The sequence below is a fragment of the Balaenoptera borealis genome (assembly GCF_965194805.1).
Source record: "Balaenoptera borealis genome assembly, chromosome: 16".
NCBI lineage: Eukaryota > Metazoa > Chordata > Mammalia > Artiodactyla > Balaenopteridae > Balaenoptera > Balaenoptera borealis.
Window position 1 is genome coordinate 31,984,767 of NC_138872.1, and position 22,754 is coordinate 32,007,520.

Consider the following 22,754-nt stretch of genomic DNA (forward strand, 5'->3'; position numbering starts at 1 on the left):
AGCAGAAGATTTGGACGGCATTCAGTGCCCTTTCACAGATGTTACAACGAAGGTGAGTGCACAATGAGTCGTGAAATACCAAACAGTGTTGCAGCCTTCCTCTATCACATGCTTCTTCGCTTCTAGGGCATAGCTAAGCTGACTATGGGAGAAATCTGGACTTTTACTTGAGCACAGGGGTGCCAGTTCTTTGCCGCCAAGCTCCAGTGTGCTCCTGGAGGAGCTCCCAGCAAGGAACCGAGACCAGCATGCCTCAAACGATTACACTCAAGTTCTTTCGTGATGTCGTCAGGCAGCAAAGAGAAGATGGGCAGCAGGAGTGATCTTCTGGCAGCTTTCAAACCGCACCTGTCTCGCCTACCACGGACGAAATGAAGGTTTTGCCAGGGTTGCCCGGTTTCAAACTTGAGCTCATAAGGTTATCGTCAGTAGTTTCTGACTACCTCAAGGAAACACACGGGACCCACAGGGCTCTTCCCTGGAGACCCTTTGGGCACAGGGGCCTCTGCATTGGATGAAATGGGTAAGTATTTCAGTACCTTAGGTAGGCCTCGGTGAGCATGGCTGTTGCACATACTTAACAGTGTGAAGTGTGAAAAATGTACTGGTCTTCAGGCTGGATGCAAAGGTTAGCTTTCGCCTCTGTGAGATTGCTATCCTGTGTCCCAGACTGAATCACAAGCACGTTGTGCAGTAACAGTGCAGTTCTGTTTCAGTCACTGAGGACGATCCACTTGCAAAGAGAATCTGCCAGGCGCTGCTTTCGCGAGGCCTTTTGACGACTGGAACACTCTGCCTAGGCATCCCAGAAAGGAGTACGTTGCCCTTGCTATGAATGTGAAGACTGCTCCCGGGGACCTACTTCGCCTAGGCTTCCTCAGAAGCCAGCGACCGCTCTTCTGGCACACAGTGGTCATCATGAGAGATTGGTGCACGATACACTGCCCTATGTGTCCCCAGGGGCATAGCAGAGTTAAGGCACTCCTTTTCAGAGTATGGCTTCGTTGCTACCACTGCACACTCAACTCTACTGATGTGAAACACTGGACCTTACCCCGAGGACTTAGGTCACCTTTCATTTGTATTGATCTGATTCTGGAGTGCCGTGGGATGAGTTTCTAGAAAGCAATTGCCAGCACATTATTGCCATTGAGAGAACGCAGCCTTGGCCCAAAGCCACATTCCTGCAGTGAAGAGAAGATGAGCCACTAAGGCTGTTTAGGCAGCCTGAAGCCCAAGCAAGTGACTTCCATTCCAGGAGAATAAAAGGCTCCCATCGGTGTCCCACTTTCAAGCTTGATGACACAGCATATTATCTGAAGATTAAGCCTAGCTATGTAGTACTAGGGAAAGACTGCCTCCTTCTGCTAAGAAAGGTTTTCACGTGGGGAGTGCTGTACGTGCAGAAGAGCATTCCCCTGCTGGGCAAAAGTTAGGCCTTGGTGAATCTGGATGATCCCAGAAGTCCAGCATTGTCACAGAAAAAGCTGTCCGTTGTTTTCAGGCTGGAACTAAACATCTAGCATCCGACTGCCGTAGGGAGACGTATTTGGGAGCCCACAGGTTTCACTGGTGAGGCACAGTGGTGTTTCTCCGAAGAATCCAAATGCCTCCCTGGCTACGCCAGCATGGAATGTAAGGCTGCTTGGAACGGCGTTCCTGAGGCCGTTTGAATGCTGTACAAACGAGAGCTGTCGAGCGATCCGGGCAGATCTTTGCCATTACCGCTGCACGATCACAGCCTGTAAGCCAACGAACCCAGTTGCTTCCTGGGACTCAAACGCAGCTGAAGACTAGGATAGCATTCAGTGCCCTTTCACAGATGTTACAACGAAGGTGAGTGCACAATGAATCGTGAAATACGTAACAGTGTGGCAGCCTTCCTTTAACACATGCTTCTTCGCTCCTAGGGCATAGCTAAGCTTACTAAGGGAGAAATTTGGACTTTTACTTGAGCCCAGGGGTGCCAGTTCTTTGCCGCCAAGCTCCAGTGTGCTCCTGGAGGAACTCCCAACAAGGAACCGAGACCAGCATGCCTCATACGATTACACTCAAGTTCTTTCGTGATGCCGTCAGGGAACAAAGAAAAGATGGGCAGCAGGAGTGATTTTCAGGCAGCTTTCAAACCGCACCTGTCTCGCCTACCACGGACGAAATGAGGGTTTTGCCAGGGTTGCCCGGTTTCAAACTTGAGCTCATAAGGTTATCCTCAGTAGTTTCTGACTACCTCAAGGAAACACACGGGACCCACAGGGCTCTTTCCTGGAGACCTTTGGGCACAGGGACCTCTGCATAGGATGAAATGGGTAAGTATTTCAGTACCTTAGGTAGGCTTCGAGGACCATGGCTGTTGCACATACAACAGTGGAAGTGTGAAAAATATACTGGTCTTCAGGCTGGATGCAAAAGTTAGCTTTCGCCTCTGTGAGAGTGCCATCCTGTGTCCCAGACTGAATCACAAGCACATTGTGCAGTAACAGTGCAGTTCTGTTTCAGTCACTGAGGACGATCCACTTGCAAAGAGAATCTGCCAGGCGCTGCTTTCGCGAGGCCTTTTGACGACTGGAACACTCTGCCTAGGCATCCCAGAAAGGAGTACGTTGCCCTTGCTATGAATGTGAAGACTGCTCCCGGGGACCTACTTCGCCTAGGCTTCCTCAGAAGCCAGCGACCGCTCTTGTAGCACACAGTGGTCATCATGAGAGATTGGTGCACGATACACTGCCCTATGTGTTCCCAGGGGCATAGCAGAGTTAAGGCACTCCTTTTCAGAGTATGGCTTCGTGGCTACCACTGCACACTCAACTCTGCTGATGTGAAACACTGGACTTTACCTGGTAGACTTAGGTCACCTTTCATTTGTATGGAGCTGAATCTGCAGTGCCGTGGGATGAGTTTCTAGAAAGCAATTGCCAGCACATTATTGCCGTTGAGAGAACGCAGCCTTGGTCCAAAGCCACATTCCTGCAGTGAAGAGAAGATGAGCCGCTAAGGCTGTTCAGGCAGCCTTGAAGCCCAAAGCAAGTGGCTTCCATTCCAGGAGAATGCGAACGTTCCCATCGGTGTTCCACTTCAAGCTTGATGACACAGCATGTTTATCTGAAGCTTCTGCCTACCTCTCAACTACCAGGGAAATACTGCCTCCTTCTGCTAAGAAAGGTTTTCACGTGGGGAGTGCTGTACGTGCAGAAGAGCATTCCCCCGCCGGGCAAAAGTTAGGCCTTGGTGAATCTGGATGGTCCCAGAAGTCCAGCATTGTCACAGAAAAAGCTGTCCGTTGTTTTCAGGCTGGAACTAAACATGTAGCTTCCGACTGCCTTAGGGAGACGTATTTGGGAGCCCACAGGTTTCACTTGTGAGGCACAGAGGTGTTTCTCCGAAGAATCCAAATGCCTCCCTGGCTACGCCAGCATGGAATGTAACGCTGCTTGGAACGGCGTTCCTGAGGCCGTTTGAATGCTGTATGAACGAGAGCTGTCGAGCAATCCAGGCAGGGCTTTGCCATTACCGCTGCACGTTCACAGCCTTAAAGCCAACGAACCCAGTTGCTTCCTGGGACTCAAACACAGCAGAAGATTTGGACGGCATTCAGTGCCCTTTCACAGATGTTACAACGAAGGTGAGTGCACAATGAGTCGTGAAATACCAAACAGTGTTGCAGCCTTCCTCTATCACATGCTTCTTCGCTTCTAGGGCATAGCTAAGCTGACTATGGGAGAAATCTGGACTTTTACTTGAGCCCAGGGGTGCCAGTTCTTTGCCGCCAAGCTCCAGTGTGCTCCTGGAGGAACTCCCAGCAAGGAACCGAGACCAGCATGCCTCATACGATTACACTCAAGTTCTTTCGTGATGCCGTCAGGCAACAAAGAGAAGATGGGCAGCAGGAGTGATCTTCTGGCAGCTTTCAAACCGCACCTGTCTCGCCTACCACGGACGAAATGAAGGTTTTGCCAGGGTTGCCCGGTTTCAAACTTGAGCTCATAAGGTTATCCTCAGTAGTTTCTGACTACCTCAAGGAAACACACGGGACCCACAGGGCTCTTCCCTGGAGACCCTTTGGGCACAGGGACCTCTGCATAGGATGAAATGGGTAAGTATTTCAGTACCTTAGGTAGGCTTCGAGGACCATGGCTGTTGCACATACAACAGTGGAAGTGTGAAAAATATACTGGTCTTCAGGCTGGATGCAAAAGTTAGCTTTCGCCTCTGTGAGAGTGCCATCCTGTGTCCCAGACTGAATCACAAGCACGTTGTGCAGTAACAGTGCAGTTCTGTTTCAGTCACTGAGGACGATCCACTTGCAAAGAGAATCTGCCAGGCGCTGCTTTCGCGAGGCCTTTTGACGACTGGAACACTCTGCCTAGGCATCCCAGAAAGGAGTACGTTGCCCTTGCTATGAATGTGAAGAGTGCTCCCGGGGACCTACTTCGCCTAGGCTTCCTCAGAAGCCAGCGACCGCTCTTGTAGCACACAGTGGTCATCATGAGAGATTGGTGCACGATACACTGCCCTATGTGTTCCCAGGGGCATAGCAGAGTTAAGGCACTCCTTTTCAGAGTATGGCTTCGTGGCTACCACTGCACACTCAACTCTGCTGATGTGAAACACTGGACTTTACCTGGTAGACTTAGGTCACCTTTCATTTGTATGGAGCTGAATCTGCAGTGCCGTGGGATGAGTTTCTAGAAAGCAATTGCCAGCACATTATTGCCATTGAGAGAACGCAGCCTTGGCCCAAAGCCACATTCCTGCAGTGAAGAGAAGATGAGCCGCTAAGGCTGTTCAGCCAGCCTTGAAGCCCAAAGCAAGTGGCTTCCATTCCAGGAGAATACGAACGTTCCCATCGGTGTTCCACTTCAAGCTTGATGACACAGCATGTTTATCTGAAGCTTCTGCCTACCTCTCAACTACCAGGGAAATACTGCCTCCTTCTGCTAAGAAAGGTTTTCACGTGGGGAGTGCTGTACGTGCAGAAGAGCATTCCCCCGCCGGGCAAAAGTTAGGCCTTGGTGAATCTGGATGGTCCCAGAAGTCCAGCATTGTCACAGAAAAAGCTGTCCGTTGTTTTCAGGCTGGAACTAAACATGTAGCTTCCGACTGCCTTAGGGAGACGTATTTGGGAGCCCACAGGTTTCACTTGTGAGGCACAGAGGTGTTTCTCCGAAGAATCCAAATGCCTCCCTGGCTAAGCCAGCATGGAATGTAAGGCTGCTTGGAACGGCGTTCCTGAGGCCGTTTGAATGCTGTATGAACGAGAGCTGTGGAGCAATCCAGGCAGGGCTTTGCCATTACCGCTGCACATTCACAGCCTTAAAGCCAACGAACCCAGTTGCTTCCTGGGACTCAAACACAGCAGAAGATTTGGACGGCATTCAGTGCCCTTTCACAGATGTTACAACGAAGGTGAGTGCACAATGAGTCGTGAAATACCAAACAGTGTTGCAGCCTTCCTCTATCACATGCTTCTTCGCTTCTAGGGCATAGCTAAGCTGACTATGGGAGAAATCTGGACTTTTACTTGAGCACAGGGGTGCCAGTTCTTTGCCGCCAAGCTCCAGTGTGCTCCTGGAGGAGCTCCCAGCAAGGAACCGAGACCAGCATGCCTCAAACGATTACACTCAAGTTCTTTCGTGATGTCGTCAGGCAGCAAAGAGAAGATGGGCAGCAGGAGTGATCTTCTGGCAGCTTTCAAACCGCACCTGTCTCGCCTACCACGGACGAAATGAAGGTTTTGCCAGGGTTGCCCGGTTTCAAACTTGAGCTCATAAGGTTATCCTCAGTAGTTTCTGACTACCTCAAGGAAACACACGGGACCCACAGGGCTCTTCCCTGGAGACCCTTTGGGCACAGGGGCCTCTGCATTGGATGAAATGGGTAAGTATTTCAGTACCTTAGGTAGGCCTCGGTGAGCATGGCTGTTGCACATACTTAACAGTGTGAAGTGTGAAAAATGTACTGGTCTTCAGGCTGGATGCAAAGGTTAGCTTTCGCCTCTGTGAGATTGCTATCCTGTGTCCCAGACTGAATCACAAGCACGTTGTGCAGTAACAGTGCAGTTCTGTTTCAGTCACTGAGGACGATCCACTTGCAAAGAGAATCTGCCAGGCGCTGCTTTCGCGAGGCCTTTTGACGACTGGAACACTCTGCCTAGGCATCCCAGAAAGGAGTACGTTGCCCTTGCTATGAATGTGAAGACTGCTCCCGGGGACCTACTTCGCCTAGGCTTCCTCAGAAGCCAGCGACCGCTCTTCTGGCACACAGTGGTCATCATGAGAGATTGGTGCACGATACACTGCCCTATGTGTCCCCAGGGGCATAGCAGAGTTAAGGCACTCCTTTTCAGAGTATGGCTTCGTTGCTACCACTGCACACTCAACTCTACTGATGTGAAACACTGGACCTTACCCCGAGGACTTAGGTCACCTTTCATTTGTATTGATCTGATTCTGGAGTGCCGTGGGATGAGTTTCTAGAAAGCAATTGCCAGCACATTATTGCCATTGAGAGAACGCAGCCTTGGCCCAAAGCCACATTCCTGCAGTGAAGAGAAGATGAGCCACTAAGGCTGTTTAGGCAGCCTGAAGCCCAAGCAAGTGACTTCCATTCCAGGAGAATAAAAGGCTCCCATCGGTGTCCCACTTTCAAGCTTGATGACACAGCATATTATCTGAAGATTAAGCCTAGCTATGTAGTACTAGGGAAAGACTGCCTCCTTCTGCTAAGAAAGGTTTTCACGTGGGGAGTGCTGTACGTGCAGAAGAGCATTCCCCTGCTGGGCAAAAGTTAGGCCTTGGTGAATCTGGATGATCCCAGAAGTCCAGCATTGTCACAGAAAAAGCTGTCCGTTGTTTTCAGGCTGGAACTAAACATCTAGCATCCGACTGCCGTAGGGAGACGTATTTGGGAGCCCACAGGTTTCACTGGTGAGGCACAGTGGTGTTTCTCCGAAGAATCCAAATGCCTCCCTGGCTACGCCAGCATGGAATGTAAGGCTGCTTGGAACGGCGTTCCTGAGGCCGTTTGAATGCTGTACAAACGAGAGCTGTCGAGCGATCCGGGCAGATCTTTGCCATTACCGCTGCACGATCACAGCCTGTAAGCCAACGAACCCAGTTGCTTCCTGGGACTCAAACGCAGCTGAAGACTAGGATAGCATTCAGTGCCCTTTCACAGATGTTACAACGAAGGTGAGTGCACAATGAATCGTGAAATACGTAACAGTGTGGCAGCCTTCCTTTAACACATGCTTCTTCGCTCCTAGGGCATAGCTCAGCTTACTAAGGGAGAAATTTGGACTTTTACTTGAGCCCAGGGGTGCCAGTTCTTTGCCGCCAAGCTCCAGTGTGCTCCTGGAGGAACTCCCAACAAGGAACCGAGACCAGCATGCCTCATACGATTACACTCAAGTTCTTTCGTGATGCCGTCAGGCAACAAAGAAAAGATGGGCAGCAGGAGTGATTTTCAGGCAGCTTTCAAACCGCACCTGTCTCGCCTACCACGGACGAAATGAGGGTTTTGCCAGGGTTGCCCGGTTTCAAACTTGAGCTCATAAGGTTATCCTCAGTAGTTTCTGACTACCTCAAGGAAACACACGGGACCCACAGGGCTCTTTCCTGGAGACCTTTGGGCACAGGGACCTCTGCATAGGATGAAATGGGTAAGTATTTCAGTACCTTAGGTAGGCTTCGAGGACCATGGCTGTTGCACATACAACAGTGGAAGTGTGAAAAATATACTGGTCTTCAGGCTGGATGCAAAAGTTAGCTTTCGCCTCTGTGAGAGTGCCATCCTGTGTCCCAGACTGAATCACAAGCACATTGTGCAGTAACAGTGCAGTTCTGTTTCAGTCACTGAGGACGATCCACTTGCAAAGAGAATCTGCCAGGCGCTGCTTTCGCGAGGCCTTTTGACGACTGGAACACTCTGCCTAGGCATCCCAGAAAGGAGTACGTTGCCCTTGCTATGAATGTGAAGAGTGCTCCCGGGGACCTACTTCGCCTAGTCTTCCTCAGAAGCCAGCGACCGCTCTTGTAGCACACAGTGGTCATCATGAGAGATTGGTGCACGATACACTGCCCTATGTGTTCCCAGGGGCATAGCAGAGTTAAGGCACTCCTTTTCAGAGTATGGCTTCGTGGCTACCACTGCACACTCAACTCTGCTGATGTGAAACACTGGACTTTACCTGGTAGACTTAGGTCACCTTTCATTTGTATGGAGCTGAATCTGCAGTGCCGTGGGATGAGTTTCTAGAAAGCAATTGCCAGCACATTATTGCCGTTGAGAGAACGCAGCCTTGGTCCAAAGCCACATTCCTGCAGTGAAGAGAAGATGAGCCGCTAAGGCTGTTCAGGCAGCCTTGAAGCCCAAAGCAAGTGGCTTCCATTCCAGGAGAATGCGAACGTTCCCATCGGTGTTCCACTTCAAGCTTGATGACACAGCATGTTTATCTGAAGCTTCTGCCTACCTCTCAACTACCAGGGAAATACTGCCTCCTTCTGCTAAGAAATGTTTTCACGTGGGGAGTGATGTACGTGCAGAAGAGCATTCCCCCGCCGGGCAAAAGTTAGGCCTTGGTGAATCTGGATGGTCCCAGAAGTCCAGCATTGTCACAGAAAAAGCTGTCCGTTGTTTTCAGGCTGGAACTAAACATGTAGCTTCCGACTGCCTTAGGGAGACGTATTTGGGAGCCCACAGGTTTCACTTGTGAGGCACAGAGGTGTTTCTCCGAAGAATCCAAATGCCTCCCTGGCTACGCCAGCATGGAATGTAAGGCTGCTTGGAACGGCGTTCCTGAGGCCGTTTGAATGCTGTACGAACGAGAGTTGTGGAGCAATCCGGGCAGGGCTTTGCCATTACCGCTGCACGTTCACAGCCTTAAAGCCAACGAACCCAGTTGCTTCCTGGGACTCAAACACAGCAGAAGATTTGGACGGCATTCAGTGCCCTTTCACAGATGTTACAACGAAGGTGAGTGCACAATGAGTCGTGAAATACCAAACAGTGTTGCAGCCTTCCTCTATCACATGCTTCTTCGCTTCTAGGGCATAGCTAAGCTGACTATGGGAGAAATCTGGACTTTTACTTGAGCACAGGGGTGCCAGTTCTTTGCCGGCAAGCTCCAGTGTGCTCCTGGAGGAGCTCCCAGCAAGGAACCGAGACCAGCATGCCTCAAACGATTACACTCAAGTTCTTTCGTGATGTCGTCAGGCAGCAAAGAGAAGATGGGCAGCAGGAGTGATCTTCTGGCAGCTTTCAAACCGCACCTGTCTCGCCTACCACGGACGAAATGAGGGTTTTGCCAGGGTTGCCCGGTTTCAAACTTGAGCTCATAAGGTTATCCTCAGTAGTTTCTGACTACCTCAAGGAAACACACGGGACCCACAGGGCTCTTTCCTGGAGACCTTTGGGCACAGGGACCTCTGCATAGGATGAAATGGGTAAGTATTTCAGTACCTTAGGTAGGCTTCGAGGACCATGGCTGTTGCACATACAACAGTGGAAGTGTGAAAAATATACTGGTCTTCAGGCTGGATGCAAAAGTTAGCTTTCGCCTCTGTGAGAGTGCCATCCTGTGTCCCAGACTGAATCACAAGCACATTGTGCAGTAACAGTGCAGTTCTGTTTCAGTCACTGAGGACGATCCACTTGCAAAGAGAATCTGCCAGGCGCTGCTTTCGCGAGGCCTTTTGACGACTGGAACACTCTGCCTAGGCATCCCAGAAAGGAGTACGTTGCCCTTGCTATGAATGTGAAGAGTGCTCCCGGGGACCTACTTCGCCTAGGCTTCCTCAGAAGCCAGCGACCGCTCTTGTAGCACACAGTGGTCATCATGAGAGATTGGTGCACGATACACTGCCCTATGTGTTCCCAGGGGCATAGCAGAGTTAAGGCACTCCTTTTCCGAGTATGGCTTCGTGGCTACCACTGCACACTCAACTCTGCTGATGTGAAACACTGGACTTTACCTGGTAGACTTAGGTCACCTTTCATTTGTATGGAGCTGAATCTGCAGTGCCGTGGGATGAGTTTCTAGAAAGCAATTGCCAGCACATTATTGCCATTGAGAGAACGCAGCCTTGGCCCAAAGCCACATTCCTGCAGTGAAGAGAAGATGAGCCGCTAAGGCTGTTCAGCCAGCCTTGAAGCCCAAAGCAAGTGGCTTCCATTCCAGGAGAATGCGAACGTTCCCATCGGTGTTCCACTTCAAGCTTGATGACACAGCATGTTTATCTGAAGCTTCTGCCTACCTCTCAACTACCAGGGAAATACTGCCTCCTTCTGCTAAGAAATGTTTTCACGTGGGGAGTGATGTACGTGCAGAAGAGCATTCCCCCGCCGGGCAAAAGTTAGGCCTTGGTGAATCTGGATGGTCCCAGAAGTCCAGCATTGTCACAGAAAAAGCTGTCCGTTGTTTTCAGGCTGGAACTAAACATGTAGCTTCCGACTGCCTTAGGGAGACGTATTTGGGAGCCCACAGGTTTCACTTGTGAGGCACAGAGGTGTTTCTCCGAAGAATCCAAATGCCTCCCTGGCTACGCCAGCATGGAATGTAAGGCTGCTTGGAACGGCGTTCCTGAGGCCGTTTGAATGCTGTACGAACGAGAGTTGTGGAGCAATCCGGGCAGGGCTTTGCCATTACCGCTGCACGTTCACAGCCTTAAAGCCAACGAACCCAGTTGTTTCCTGGGACTCAAACACAGCAGAAGATTTGGACGGCATTCAGTGCCCTTTCACAGATGTTACAACGAAGGTGAGTGCACAATGAGTCGTGAAATACCAAACAGTGTTGCAGCCTTCCTCTATCACATGCTTCTTCGCTTCTAGGGCATAGCTAAGCTGACTATGGGAGAAATCTGGACTTTTACTTGAGCACAGGGGTGCCAGTTCTTTGCCGGCAAGCTCCAGTGTGCTCCTGGAGGAGCTACCAGCAAGGAACCGAGACCAGCATGCCTCAAACGATTACACTCAAGTTCTTTCGTGATGTCGTCAGGCAGCAAAGAGAAGATGGGCAGTAGGAGTGATCTTCTGGCAGCTTTCAAACCGCACCTGTCTCGCCTACCACGGACGAAATGAGGGTTTTGCCAGGGTTGCCCGGTTTCAAACTTGAGCTCATAAGGTTATCCTCAGTAGTTTCTGACTACCTCAAGGAAACACACGGGACCCACAGGGCTCTTTCCTGGAGACCTTTGGGCACAGGGACCTCTGCATAGGATGAAATGGGTAAGTATTTCAGTACCTTAGGTAGGCTTCGAGGACCATGGCTGTTGCACATACAACAGTGGAAGTGTGAAAAATATACTGGTCTTCAGGCTGGATGCAAAAGTTAGCTTTCGCCTCTGTGAGAGTGCCATCCTGTGTCCCAGACTGAATCACAAGCACATTGTGCAGTAACAGTGCAGTTCTGTTTCAGTCACTGAGGACGATCCACTTGCAAAGAGAATCTGCCAGGCGCTGCTTTCGCGAGGCCTTTTGACGACTGGAACACTCTGCCTAGGCATCCCAGAAAGGAGTACGTTGCCCTTGCTATGAATGTGAAGACTGCTCCCGGGGACCTACTTCGCCTAGGCTTCCTCAGAAGCCAGCGACCGCTCTTGTAGCACACAGTGGTCATCATGAGAGATTGGTGCACGATACACTGCCCTATGTGTTCCCAGGGGCATAGCAGAGTTAAGGCACTCCTTTTCCGAGTATGGCTTCGTGGCTACCACTGCACACTCAACTCTGCTGATGTGAAACACTGGACTTTACCTGGTAGACTTAGGTCACCTTTCATTTGTATGGAGCTGAATCTGCAGTGCCGTGGGATGAGTTTCTAGAAAGCAATTGCCAGCACATTATTGCCATTGAGAGAACGCAGCCTTGGCCCAAAGCCACATTCCTGCAGTGAAGAGAAGATGAGCCGCTAAGGCTGTTCAGCCAGCCTTGAAGCCCAAAGCAAGTGGCTTCCATTCCAGGAGAATGCGAACGTTCCCATCGGTGTTCCACTTCAAGCTTGATGACACAGCATGTTTATCTGAAGCTTCTGCCTACCTCTCAACTACCAGGGAAATACTGCCTCCTTCTGCTAAGAAAGGTTTTCACGTGGGGAGTGCTGTACGTGCAGAAGAGCATTCCCCCGCCGGGCAAAAGTTAGGCCTTGGTGAATCTGGATGGTCCCAGAAGTCCAGCATTGTCACAGAAAAAGCTGTCCGTTGTTTTCAGGCTGGAACTAAACATGTAGCTTCCGACTGCCTTAGGGAGACGTATTTGGGAGCCCACAGGTTTCACTTGTGAGGCACAGAGGTGTTTCTCCGAAGAATCCAAATGCCTCCCTGGCTACGCCAGCATGGAATGTAACGCTGCTTGGAACGGCGTTCCTGAGGCCGTTTGAATGCTGTATGAACGAGAGCTGTCGAGCAATCCAGGCAGGGCTTTGCCATTACCGCTGCACGTTCACAGCCTTAAAGCCAAGGAACCCAGTTGCTTCCTGGGACTCAAACACAGCAGAAGATTTGGACGGCATTCAGTGCCCTTTCACAGATGTTACAACGAAGGTGAGTGCACAATGAGTCGTGAAATACCAAACAGTGTTGCAGCCTTCCTCTATCACATGCTTCTTCGCTTCTAGGGCATAGCTAAGCTGACTATGGGAGAAATCTGGACTTTTACTTGAGCCCAGGGGTGCCAGTTCTTTGCCGCCAAGCTCCAGTGTGCTCCTGGAAGAACTCCCAGCAAGGAACCGAGACCAGCATGCCTCATACGATTACACTCAAGTTCTTTCGTGATGCCGTCAGGCAACAAAGAGAAGATGGGCAGCAGGAGTGATCTTCTGGCAGCTTTCAAACCGCACCTGTCTCGCCTACCACGGACGAAATGAAGGTTTTGCCAGGGTTGCCCGGTTTCAAACTTGAGCTCATAAGGTTATCCTCAGTAGTTTCTGACTACCTCAAGGAAACACACGGGACCCACAGGGCTCTTCCCTGGAGACCCTTTGGGCACAGGGACCTCTGCATAGGATGAAATGGGTAAGTATTTCAGTACCTTAGGTAGGCTTCGAGGACCATGGCTGTTGCACATACAACAGTGGAAGTGTGAAAAATATACTGGTCTTCAGGCTGGATGCAAAAGTTAGCTTTCGCCTCTGTGAGAGTGCCATCCTGTGTCCCAGACTGAATCACAAGCACGTTGTGCAGTAACAGTGCAGTTCTGTTTCAGTCACTGAGGACGATCCACTTGCAAAGAGAATCTGCCAGGCGCTGCTTTCGCGAGGCCTTTTGACGACTGGAACACTCTGCCTAGGCATCCCAGAAAGGAGTACGTTGCCCTTGCTATGAATGTGAAGACTGCTCCCGGGGACCTACTTCGCCTAGGCTTCCTCAGAAGCCAGCGACCGCTCTTGTAGCACACAGTGGTCATCATGAGAGATTGGTGCACGATACACTGCCCTATGTGTTCCCAGGGGCATAGCAGAGTTAAGGCACTCCTTTTCAGAGTATGGCTTCGTGGCTACCACTGCACACTCAACTCTGCTGATGTGAAACACTGGACTTTACCTGGTAGACTTAGGTCACCTTTCATTTGTATGGAGCTGAATCTGCAGTGCCGTGGGATGAGTTTCTAGAAAGCAATTGCCAGCACATTATTGCCATTGAGAGAACGCAGCCTTGGCCCAAAGCCACATTCCTGCAGTGAAGAGAAGATGAGCCGCTAAGGCTGTTCAGCCAGCCTTGAAGCCCAAAGCAAGTGGCTTCCATTCCAGGAGAATACGAACGTTCCCATCGGTGTTCCACTTCAAGCTTGATGACACAGCATGTTTATCTGAAGCTTCTGCCTACCTCTCAACTACCAGGGAAATACTGCCTCCTTCTGCTAAGAAAGGTTTTCACGTGGGGAGTGCTGTACGTGCAGAAGAGCATTCCCCCGCCGGGCAAAAGTTAGGCCTTGGTGAATCTGGATGGTCCCAGAAGTCCAGCATTGTCACAGAAAAAGCTGTCCGTTGTTTTCAGGCTGGAACTAAACATGTAGCTTCCGACTGCCTTAGGGAGACGTATTTGGGAGCCCACAGGTTTCACTTGTGAGGCACAGAGGTGTTTCTCCGAAGAATCCAAATGCCTCCCTGGCTACGCCAGCATGGAATGTAAGGCTGCTTGGAACGGCGTTCCTGAGGCCGTTTGAATGCTGTATGAACGAGAGCTGTGGAGCAATCCAGGCAGGGCTTTGCCATTACCGCTGCACATTCACAGCCTTAAAGCCAACGAACCCAGTTGCTTCCTGGGACTCAAACACAGCAGAAGATTTGGACGGCATTCAGTGCCCTTTCACAGATGTTACAACGAAGGTGAGTGCACAATGAGTCGTGAAATACCAAACAGTGTTGCAGCCTTCCTCTATCACATGCTTCTTCGCTTCTAGGGCATAGCTAAGCTGACTATGGGAGAAATCTGGACTTTTACTTGAGCACAGGGGTGCCAGTTCTTTGCCGCCAAGCTCCAGTGTGCTCCTGGAGGAGCTCCCAGCAAGGAACCGAGACCAGCATGCCTCAAACGATTACACTCAAGTTCTTTCGTGATGTCGTCAGGCAGCAAAGAGAAGATGGGCAGCAGGAGTGATCTTCTGGCAGCTTTCAAACCGCACCTGTCTCGCCTACCACGGACGAAATGAAGGTTTTGCCAGGGTTGCCCGGTTTCAAACTTGAGCTCATAAGGTTATCGTCAGTAGTTTCTGACTACCTCAAGGAAACACACGGGACCCACAGGGCTCTTCCCTGGAGACCCTTTGGGCACAGGGGCCTCTGCATTGGATGAAATGGGTAAGTATTTCAGTACCTTAGGTAGGCCTCGGTGAGCATGGCTGTTGCACATACTTAACAGTGTGAAGTGTGAAAAATGTACTGGTCTTCAGGCTGGATGCAAAGGTTAGCTTTCGCCTCTGTGAGATTGCTATCCTGTGTCCCAGACTGAATCACAAGCACGTTGTGCAGTAACAGTGCAGTTCTGTTTCAGTCACTGAGGACGATCCACTTGCAAAGAGAATCTGCCAGGCGCTGCTTTCGCGAGGCCTTTTGACGACTGGAACACTCTGCCTAGGCATCCCAGAAAGGAGTACGTTGCCCTTGCTATGAATGTGAAGACTGCTCCCGGGAACCTACTTCGCCTAGGCTTCCTCAGAAGCCAGCGACCGCTCTTCTGGCACACAGTGGTCATCATGAGAGATTGGTGCACGATACACTGCCCTATGTGTCCCCAGGGGCATAGCAGAGTTAAGGCACTCCTTTTCAGAGTATGGCTTCGTTGCTACCACTGCACACTCAACTCTACTGATGTGAAACACTGGACCTTACCCCGAGGACTTAGGTCACCTTTCATTTGTATTGATCTGATTCTGGAGTGCCGTGGGATGAGTTTCTAGAAAGCAATTGCCAGCACATTATTGCCATTGAGAGAACGCAGCCTTGGCCCAAAGCCACATTCCTGCAGTGAAGAGAAGATGAGCCACTAAGGCTGTTTAGGCAGCCTGAAGCCCAAGCAAGTGACTTCCATTCCAGGAGAATAAAAGGCTCCCATCGGTGTCCCACTTTCAAGCTTGATGACACAGCATATTATCTGAAGATTAAGCCTAGCTATGTAGTACTAGGGAAAGACTGCCTCCTTCTGCTAAGAAAGGTTTTCACGTGGGGAGTGCTGTACGTGCAGAAGAGCATTCCCCTGCTGGGCAAAAGTTAGGCCTTGGTGAATCTGGATGATCCCAGAAGTCCAGCATTGTCACAGAAAAAGCTGTCCGTTGTTTTCAGGCTGGAACTAAACATCTAGCATCCGACTGCCGTAGGGAGACGTATTTGGGAGCCCACAGGTTTCACTGGTGAGGCACAGTGGTGTTTCTCCGAAGAATCCAAATGCCTCCCTGGCTACGCCAGCATGGAATGTAAGGCTGCTTGGAACGGCGTTCCTGAGGCCGTTTGAATGCTGTACAAACGAGAGCTGTCGAGCGATCCGGGCAGATCTTTGCCATTACCGCTGCACGATCACAGCCTGTAAGCCAACGAACCCAGTTGCTTCCTGGGACTCAAACGCAGCTGAAGACTAGGATAGCATTCAGTGCCCTTTCACAGATGTTACAACGAAGGTGAGTGCACAATGAATCGTGAAATACGTAACAGTGTGGCAGCCTTCCTTTAACACATGCTTCTTCGCTCCTAGGGCATAGCTCAGCTTACTAAGGGAGAAATTTGGACTTTTACTTGAGCCCAGGGGTGCCAGTTCTTTGCCGCCAAGCTCCAGTGTGCTCCTGGAGGAACTCCCAACAAGGAACCGAGACCAGCATGCCTCATACGATTACACTCAAGTTCTTTCGTGATGCCGTCAGGCAACAAAGAAAAGATGGGCAGCAGGAGTGATTTTCAGGCAGCTTTCAAACCGCACCTGTCTCGCCTACCACGGACGAAATGAGGGTTTTGCCAGGGTTGCCCGGTTTCAAACTTGAGCTCATAAGGTTATCCTCAGTAGTTTCTGACTACCTCAAGGAAACACACGGGACCCACAGGGCTCTTTCCTGGAGACCTTTGGGCACAGGGACCTCTGCATAGGATGAAATGGGTAAGTATTTCAGTACCTTAGGTAGGCTTCGAGGACCATGGCTGTTGCACATACAACAGTGGAAGTGTGAAAAATATACTGGTCTTCAGGCTGGATGCAAAAGTTAGCTTTCGCCTCTGTGAGAGTGCCATCCTGTGTCCCAGACTGAATCACAAGCACATTGTGCAGTAACAGTGCAGTTCTGTTTCAGTCACTGAGGACGATCCACTTGCAAAGAGAATCTGCCAGGCGCTGCTTTCGCGAGGCCTTTTGACGACTGGAACACTCTGCCTAGGCATCCCAGAAAGGAGTACGTTGCCCTTGCTATGAATGTGAAGACTGCTCCCGGGGACCTACTTCGCCTAGGCTTCCTCAGAAGCCAGCGACCGCTCTTGTAGCACACAGTGGTCATCATGAGAGATTGGTGCACGATACACTGCCCTATGTGTTCCCAGGGGCATAGCAGAGTTAAGGCACTCCTTTTCAGAGTATGGCTTCGTGGCTACCACTGCACACTCAACTCTGCTGATGTGAAACACTGGACTTTACCTGGTAGACTTAGGTCACCTTTCATTTGTATGGAGCTGAATCTGCAGTGCCGTGGGATGAGTTTCTAGAAAGCAATTGCCAGCACATTATTGCCGTTGAGAGAACGCAGCCTTGGTCCAAAGCCACATTCCTGCAGTGAAGAGAAGATGAGCCGCTAAGGCTGTTCAGGCAGCCTTGAAGCCCAAAGCAAGTGGCTTCCATTCCAGGAGAATGCGAACGTTCCCATCGGTGTTCCACTTCAAGCTTGATGACACAGCATGTTTATCTGAAGCTTCTGCCTACCTCTCAACTACCAGGGAAATACTGCCTCCTTCTGCTAAGAAAGGTTTTCACGTGGGGAGTGCTGTACGTGCAGAAGAGCATTCCCCCGCCGGGCAAAAGTTAGGCCTTGGTGAATCTGGATGGTCCCAGAAGTCCAGCATTGTCACAGAAAAAGCTGTCCGTTGTTTTCAGGCTGGAACTAAACATGTAGCTTCCGACTGCCTTAGGGAGACGTATTTGGGAGCCCACAGGTTTCACTTGTGAGGCACAGAGGTGTTTCTCCGAAGAATCCAAATGCATCCCTGGCTACGCCAGCATGGAATGTAACGCTGCTTGGAACGGCGTTCCTGAGGCCGTTTGAATGCTGTATGAACGAGAGCTGTCGAGCAATCCAGGCAGGGCTTTGCCATTACCGCTGCACGTTCACAGCCTTAAAGCCAACGAACCCAGTTGCTTCCTGGGACTCAAACACAGCAGAAGATTTGGACGGCATTCAGTGCCCTTTCACAGATGTTACAACGAAGGTGAGTGCACAATGAGTCGTGAAATACCAAACAGTGTTGCAGCCTTCCTCTATCACATGCTTCTTCGCTTCTAGGGCATAGCTAAGCTGACTATGGGAGAAATCTGGACTTTTACTTGAGCCCAGGGGTGCCAGTTCTTTGCCGCCAAGCTCCAGTGTGCTCCTGGAGGAACTCCCAGCAAGGAACCGAGACCAGCATGCCTCATACGATTACACTCAAGTTCTTTCGTGATGCCGTCAGGCAACAAAGAGAAGATGGGCAGCAGGAGTGATCTTCTGGCAGCTTTCAAACCGCACCTGTCTCGCCTACCACGGACGAAATGAAGGTTTTGCCAGGGTTGCCCGGTTTCAAACTTGAGCTCATAAGGTTATCCTCAGTAGTTTCTGACTACCTCAAGGAAACACACGGGACCCACAGGGCTCTTCCCTGGAGACCCTTTGGGCACAGGGACCTCTGCATAGGATGAAATGGGTAAGTATTTCAGTACCTTAGGTAGGCTTCGAGGACCATGGCTGTTGCACATACAACAGTGGAAGTGTGAAAAATATACTGGTCTTCAGGCTGGATGCAAAAGTTAGCTTTCGCCTCTGTGAGAGTGCCATCCTGTGTCCCAGACTGAATCACAAGCACGTTGTGCAGTAACAGTGCAGTTCTGTTTCAGTCACTGAGGACGATCCACTTGCAAAGAGAATCTGCCAGGCGCTGCTTTCGCGAGGCCTTTTGACGACTGGAACACTCTGCCTAGGCATCCCAGAAAGGAGTACGTTGCCCTTGCTATGAATGTGAAGAGTGCTCCCGGGGACCTACTTCGCCTAGGCTTCCTCAGAAGCCAGCGACCGCTCTTGTAGCACACAGTGGTCATCATGAGAGATTGGTGCACGATACACTGCCCTATGTGTTCCCAGGGGCATAGCAGAGTTAAGGCACTCCTTTTCAGAGTATGGCTTCGTGGCTACCACTGCACACTCAACTCTGCTGATGTGAAACACTGGACTTTACCTGGTAGACTTAGGTCACCTTTCATTTGTATGGAGCTGAATCTGCAGTGCCGTGGGATGAGTTTCTAGAAAGCAATTGCCAGCACATTATTGCCATTGAGAGAACGCAGCCTTGGCCCAAAGCCACATTCCTGCAGTGAAGAGAAGATGAGCCGCTAAGGCTGTTCAGCCAGCCTTGAAGCCCAAAGCAAGTGGCTTCCATTCCAGGAGAATACGAACGTTCCCATCGGTGTTCCACTTCAAGCTTGATGACACAGCATGTTTATCTGAAGCTTCTGCCTACCTCTCAACTACCAGGGAAATACTGCCTCCTTCTGCTAAGAAAGGTTTTCACGTGGGGAGTGCTGTACGTGCAGAAGAGCATTCCCCCGCCGGGCAAAAGTTAGGCCTTGGTGAATCTGGATGGTCCCAGAAGTCCAGCATTGTCACAGAAAAAGCTGTCCGTTGTTTTCAGGCTGGAACTAAACATGTAGCTTCCGACTGCCTTAGGGAGACGTATTTGGGAGCCCACAGGTTTCACTTGTGAGGCACAGAGGTGTTTCTCCGAAGAATCCAAATGCCTCCCTGGCTACGCCAGCATGGAATGTAAGGCTGCTTGGAACGGCGTTCCTGAGGCCGTTTGAATGCTGTATGAACGAGAGCTGTGGAGCAATCCAGGCAGGGCTTTGCCATTACCGCTGCACATTCACAGCCTTAAAGCCAACGAACCCAGTTGCTTCCTGGGACTCAAACACAGCAGAAGATTTGGACGGCATTCAGTGCCCTTTCACAGATGTTACAACGAAGGTGAGTGCACAATGAGTCGTGAAATACCAAACAGTGTTGCAGCCTTCCTCTATCACATGCTTCTTCGCTTCTAGGGCATAGCTAAGCTGACTATGGGAGAAATCTGGACTTTTACTTGAGCACAGGGGTGCCAGTTCTTTGCCGCCAAGCTCCAGTGTGCTCCTGGAGGAGCTCCCAGCAAGGAACCGAGACCAGCATGCCTCAAACGATTACACTCAAGTTCTTTCGTGATGTCGTCAGGCAGCAAAGAGAAGATGGGCAGCAGGAGTGATCTTCTGGCAGCTTTCAAACCGCACCTGTCTCGCCTACCACGGACGAAATGAAGGTTTTGCCAGGGTTGCCCGGTTTCAAACTTGAGCTCATAAGGTTATCCTCAGTAGTTTCTGACTACCTCAAGGAAACACACGGGACCCACAGGGCTCTTCCCTGGAGACCCTTTGGGCACAGGGGCCTCTGCATTGGATGAAATGGGTAAGTATTTCAGTACCTTAGGTAGGCCTCGGTGAGCATGGCTGTTGCACATACTTAACAGTGTGAAGTGTGAAAAATGTACTGGTCTTCAGGCTGGATGCAAAGGTTAGCTTTCGCCTCTGTGAGATTGCTATCCTGTGTCCCAGACTGAATCACAAGCACGTTGTGCAGTAACAGTGCAGTTCTGTTTCAGTCACTGAGGACGATCCACTTGCAAAGAGAATCTGCCAGGCGCTGCTTTCGCGAGGCCTTTTGACGACTGGAACACTCTGCCTAGGCATCCCAGAAAGGAGTACGTTGCCCTTGCTATGAATGTGAAGACTGCTCCCGGGGACCTACTTCGCCTAGGCTTCCTCAGAAGCCAGCGACCGCTCTTCTGGCACACAGTGGTCATCATGAGAGATTGGTGCACGATACACTGCCCTATGTGTCCCCAGGGGCATAGCAGAGTTAAGGCACTCCTTTTCAGAGTATGGCTTCGTTGCTACCACTGCACACTCAACTCTACTGATGTGAAACACTGGACCTTACCCCGAGGACTTAGGTCACCTTTCATTTGTATTGATCTGATTCTGGAGTGCCGTGGGATGAGTTTCTAGAAAGCAATTGCCAGCACATTATTGCCATTGAGAGAACGCAGCCTTGGCCCAAAGCCACATTCCTGCAGTGAAGAGAAGATGAGCCACTAAGGCTGTTTAGGCAGCCTGAAGCCCAAGCAAGTGACTTCCATTCCAGGAGAATAAAAGGCTCCCATCGGTGTCCCACTTTCAAGCTTGATGACACAGCATATTATCTGAAGATTAAGCCTAGCTATGTAGTACTAGGGAAAGACTGCCTCCTTCTGCTAAGAAAGGTTTTCACGTGGGGAGTGCTGTACGTGCAGAAGAGCATTCCCCTGCTGGGCAAAAGTTAGGCCTTGGTGAATCTGGATGATCCCAGAAGTCCAGCATTGTCACAGAAAAAGCTGTCCGTTGTTTTCAGGCTGGAACTAAACATCTAGCATCCGACTGCCGTAGGGAGACGTATTTGGGAGCCCACAGGTTTCACTGGTGAGGCACAGTGGTGTTTCTCCGAAGAATCCAAATGCCTCCCTGGCTACGCCAGCATGGAATGTAAGGCTGCTTGGAACGGCGTTCCTGAGGCCGTTTGAATGCTGTACAAACGAGAGCTGTCGAGCGATCCGGGCAGATCTTTGCCATTACCGCTGCACGATCACAGCCTGTAAGCCAACGAACCCAGTTGCTTCCTGGGACTCAAACGCAGCTGAAGACTAGGATAGCATTCAGTGCCCTTTCACAGATGTTACAACGAAGGTGAGTGCACAATGAATCGTGAAATACGTAACAGTGTGGCAGCCTTCCTTTAACACATGCTTCTTCGCTCCTAGGGCATAGCTCAGCTTACTAAGGGAGAAATTTGGACTTTTACTTGAGCCCAGGGGTGCCAGTTCTTTGCCGCCAAGCTCCAGTGTGCTCCTGGAGGAACTCCCAACAAGGAACCGAGACCAGCATGCCTCATACGATTACACTCAAGTTCTTTCGTGATGCCGTCAGGCAACAAAGAAAAGATGGGCAGCAGGAGTGATTTTCAGGCAGCTTTCAAACCGCACCTGTCTCGCCTACCACGGACGAAATGAGGGTTTTGCCAGGGTTGCCCGGTTTCAAACTTGAGCTCATAAGGTTATCCTCAGTAGTTTCTGACTACCTCAAGGAAACACACGGGACCCACAGGGCTCTTTCCTGGAGACCTTTGGGCACAGGGACCTCTGCATAGGATGAAATGGGTAAGTATTTCAGTACCTTAGGTAGGCTTCGAGGACCATGGCTGTTGCACATACAACAGTGGAAGTGTGAAAAATATACTGGTCTTCAGGCTGGATGCAAAAGTTAGCTTTCGCCTCTGTGAGAGTGCCATCCTGTGTCCCAGACTGAATCACAAGCACATTGTGCAGTAACAGTGCAGTTCTGTTTCAGTCACTGAGGACGATCCACTTGCAAAGAGAATCTGCCAGGCGCTGCTTTCGCGAGGCCTTTTGACGACTGGAACACTCTGCCTAGGCATCCCAGAAAGGAGTACGTTGCCCTTGCTATGAATGTGAAGAGTGCTCCCGGGGACCTACTTCGCCTAGGCTTCCTCAGAAGCCAGCGACCGCTCTTGTAGCACACAGTGGTCATCATGAGAGATTGGTGCACGATACACTGCCCTATGTGTTCCCAGGGGCATAGCAGAGTTAAGGCACTCCTTTTCAGAGTATGGCTTCGTGGCTACCACTGCACACTCAACTCTGCTGATGTGAAACACTGGACTTTACCTGGTAGACTTAGGTCACCTTTCATTTGTATGGAGCTGAATCTGCAGTGCCGTGGGATGAGTTTCTAGAAAGCAATTGCCAGCACATTATTGCCGTTGAGAGAACGCAGCCTTGGTCCAAAGCCACATTCCTGCAGTGAAGAGAAGATGAGCCGCTAAGGCTGTTCAGCCAGCCTTGAAGCCCAAAGCAAGTGGCTTCCATTCCAGGAGAATGCGAACGTTCCCATCGGTGTTCCACTTCAAGCTTGATGACACAGCATGTTTATCTGAAGCTTCTGCCTACCTCTCAACTACCAGGGAAA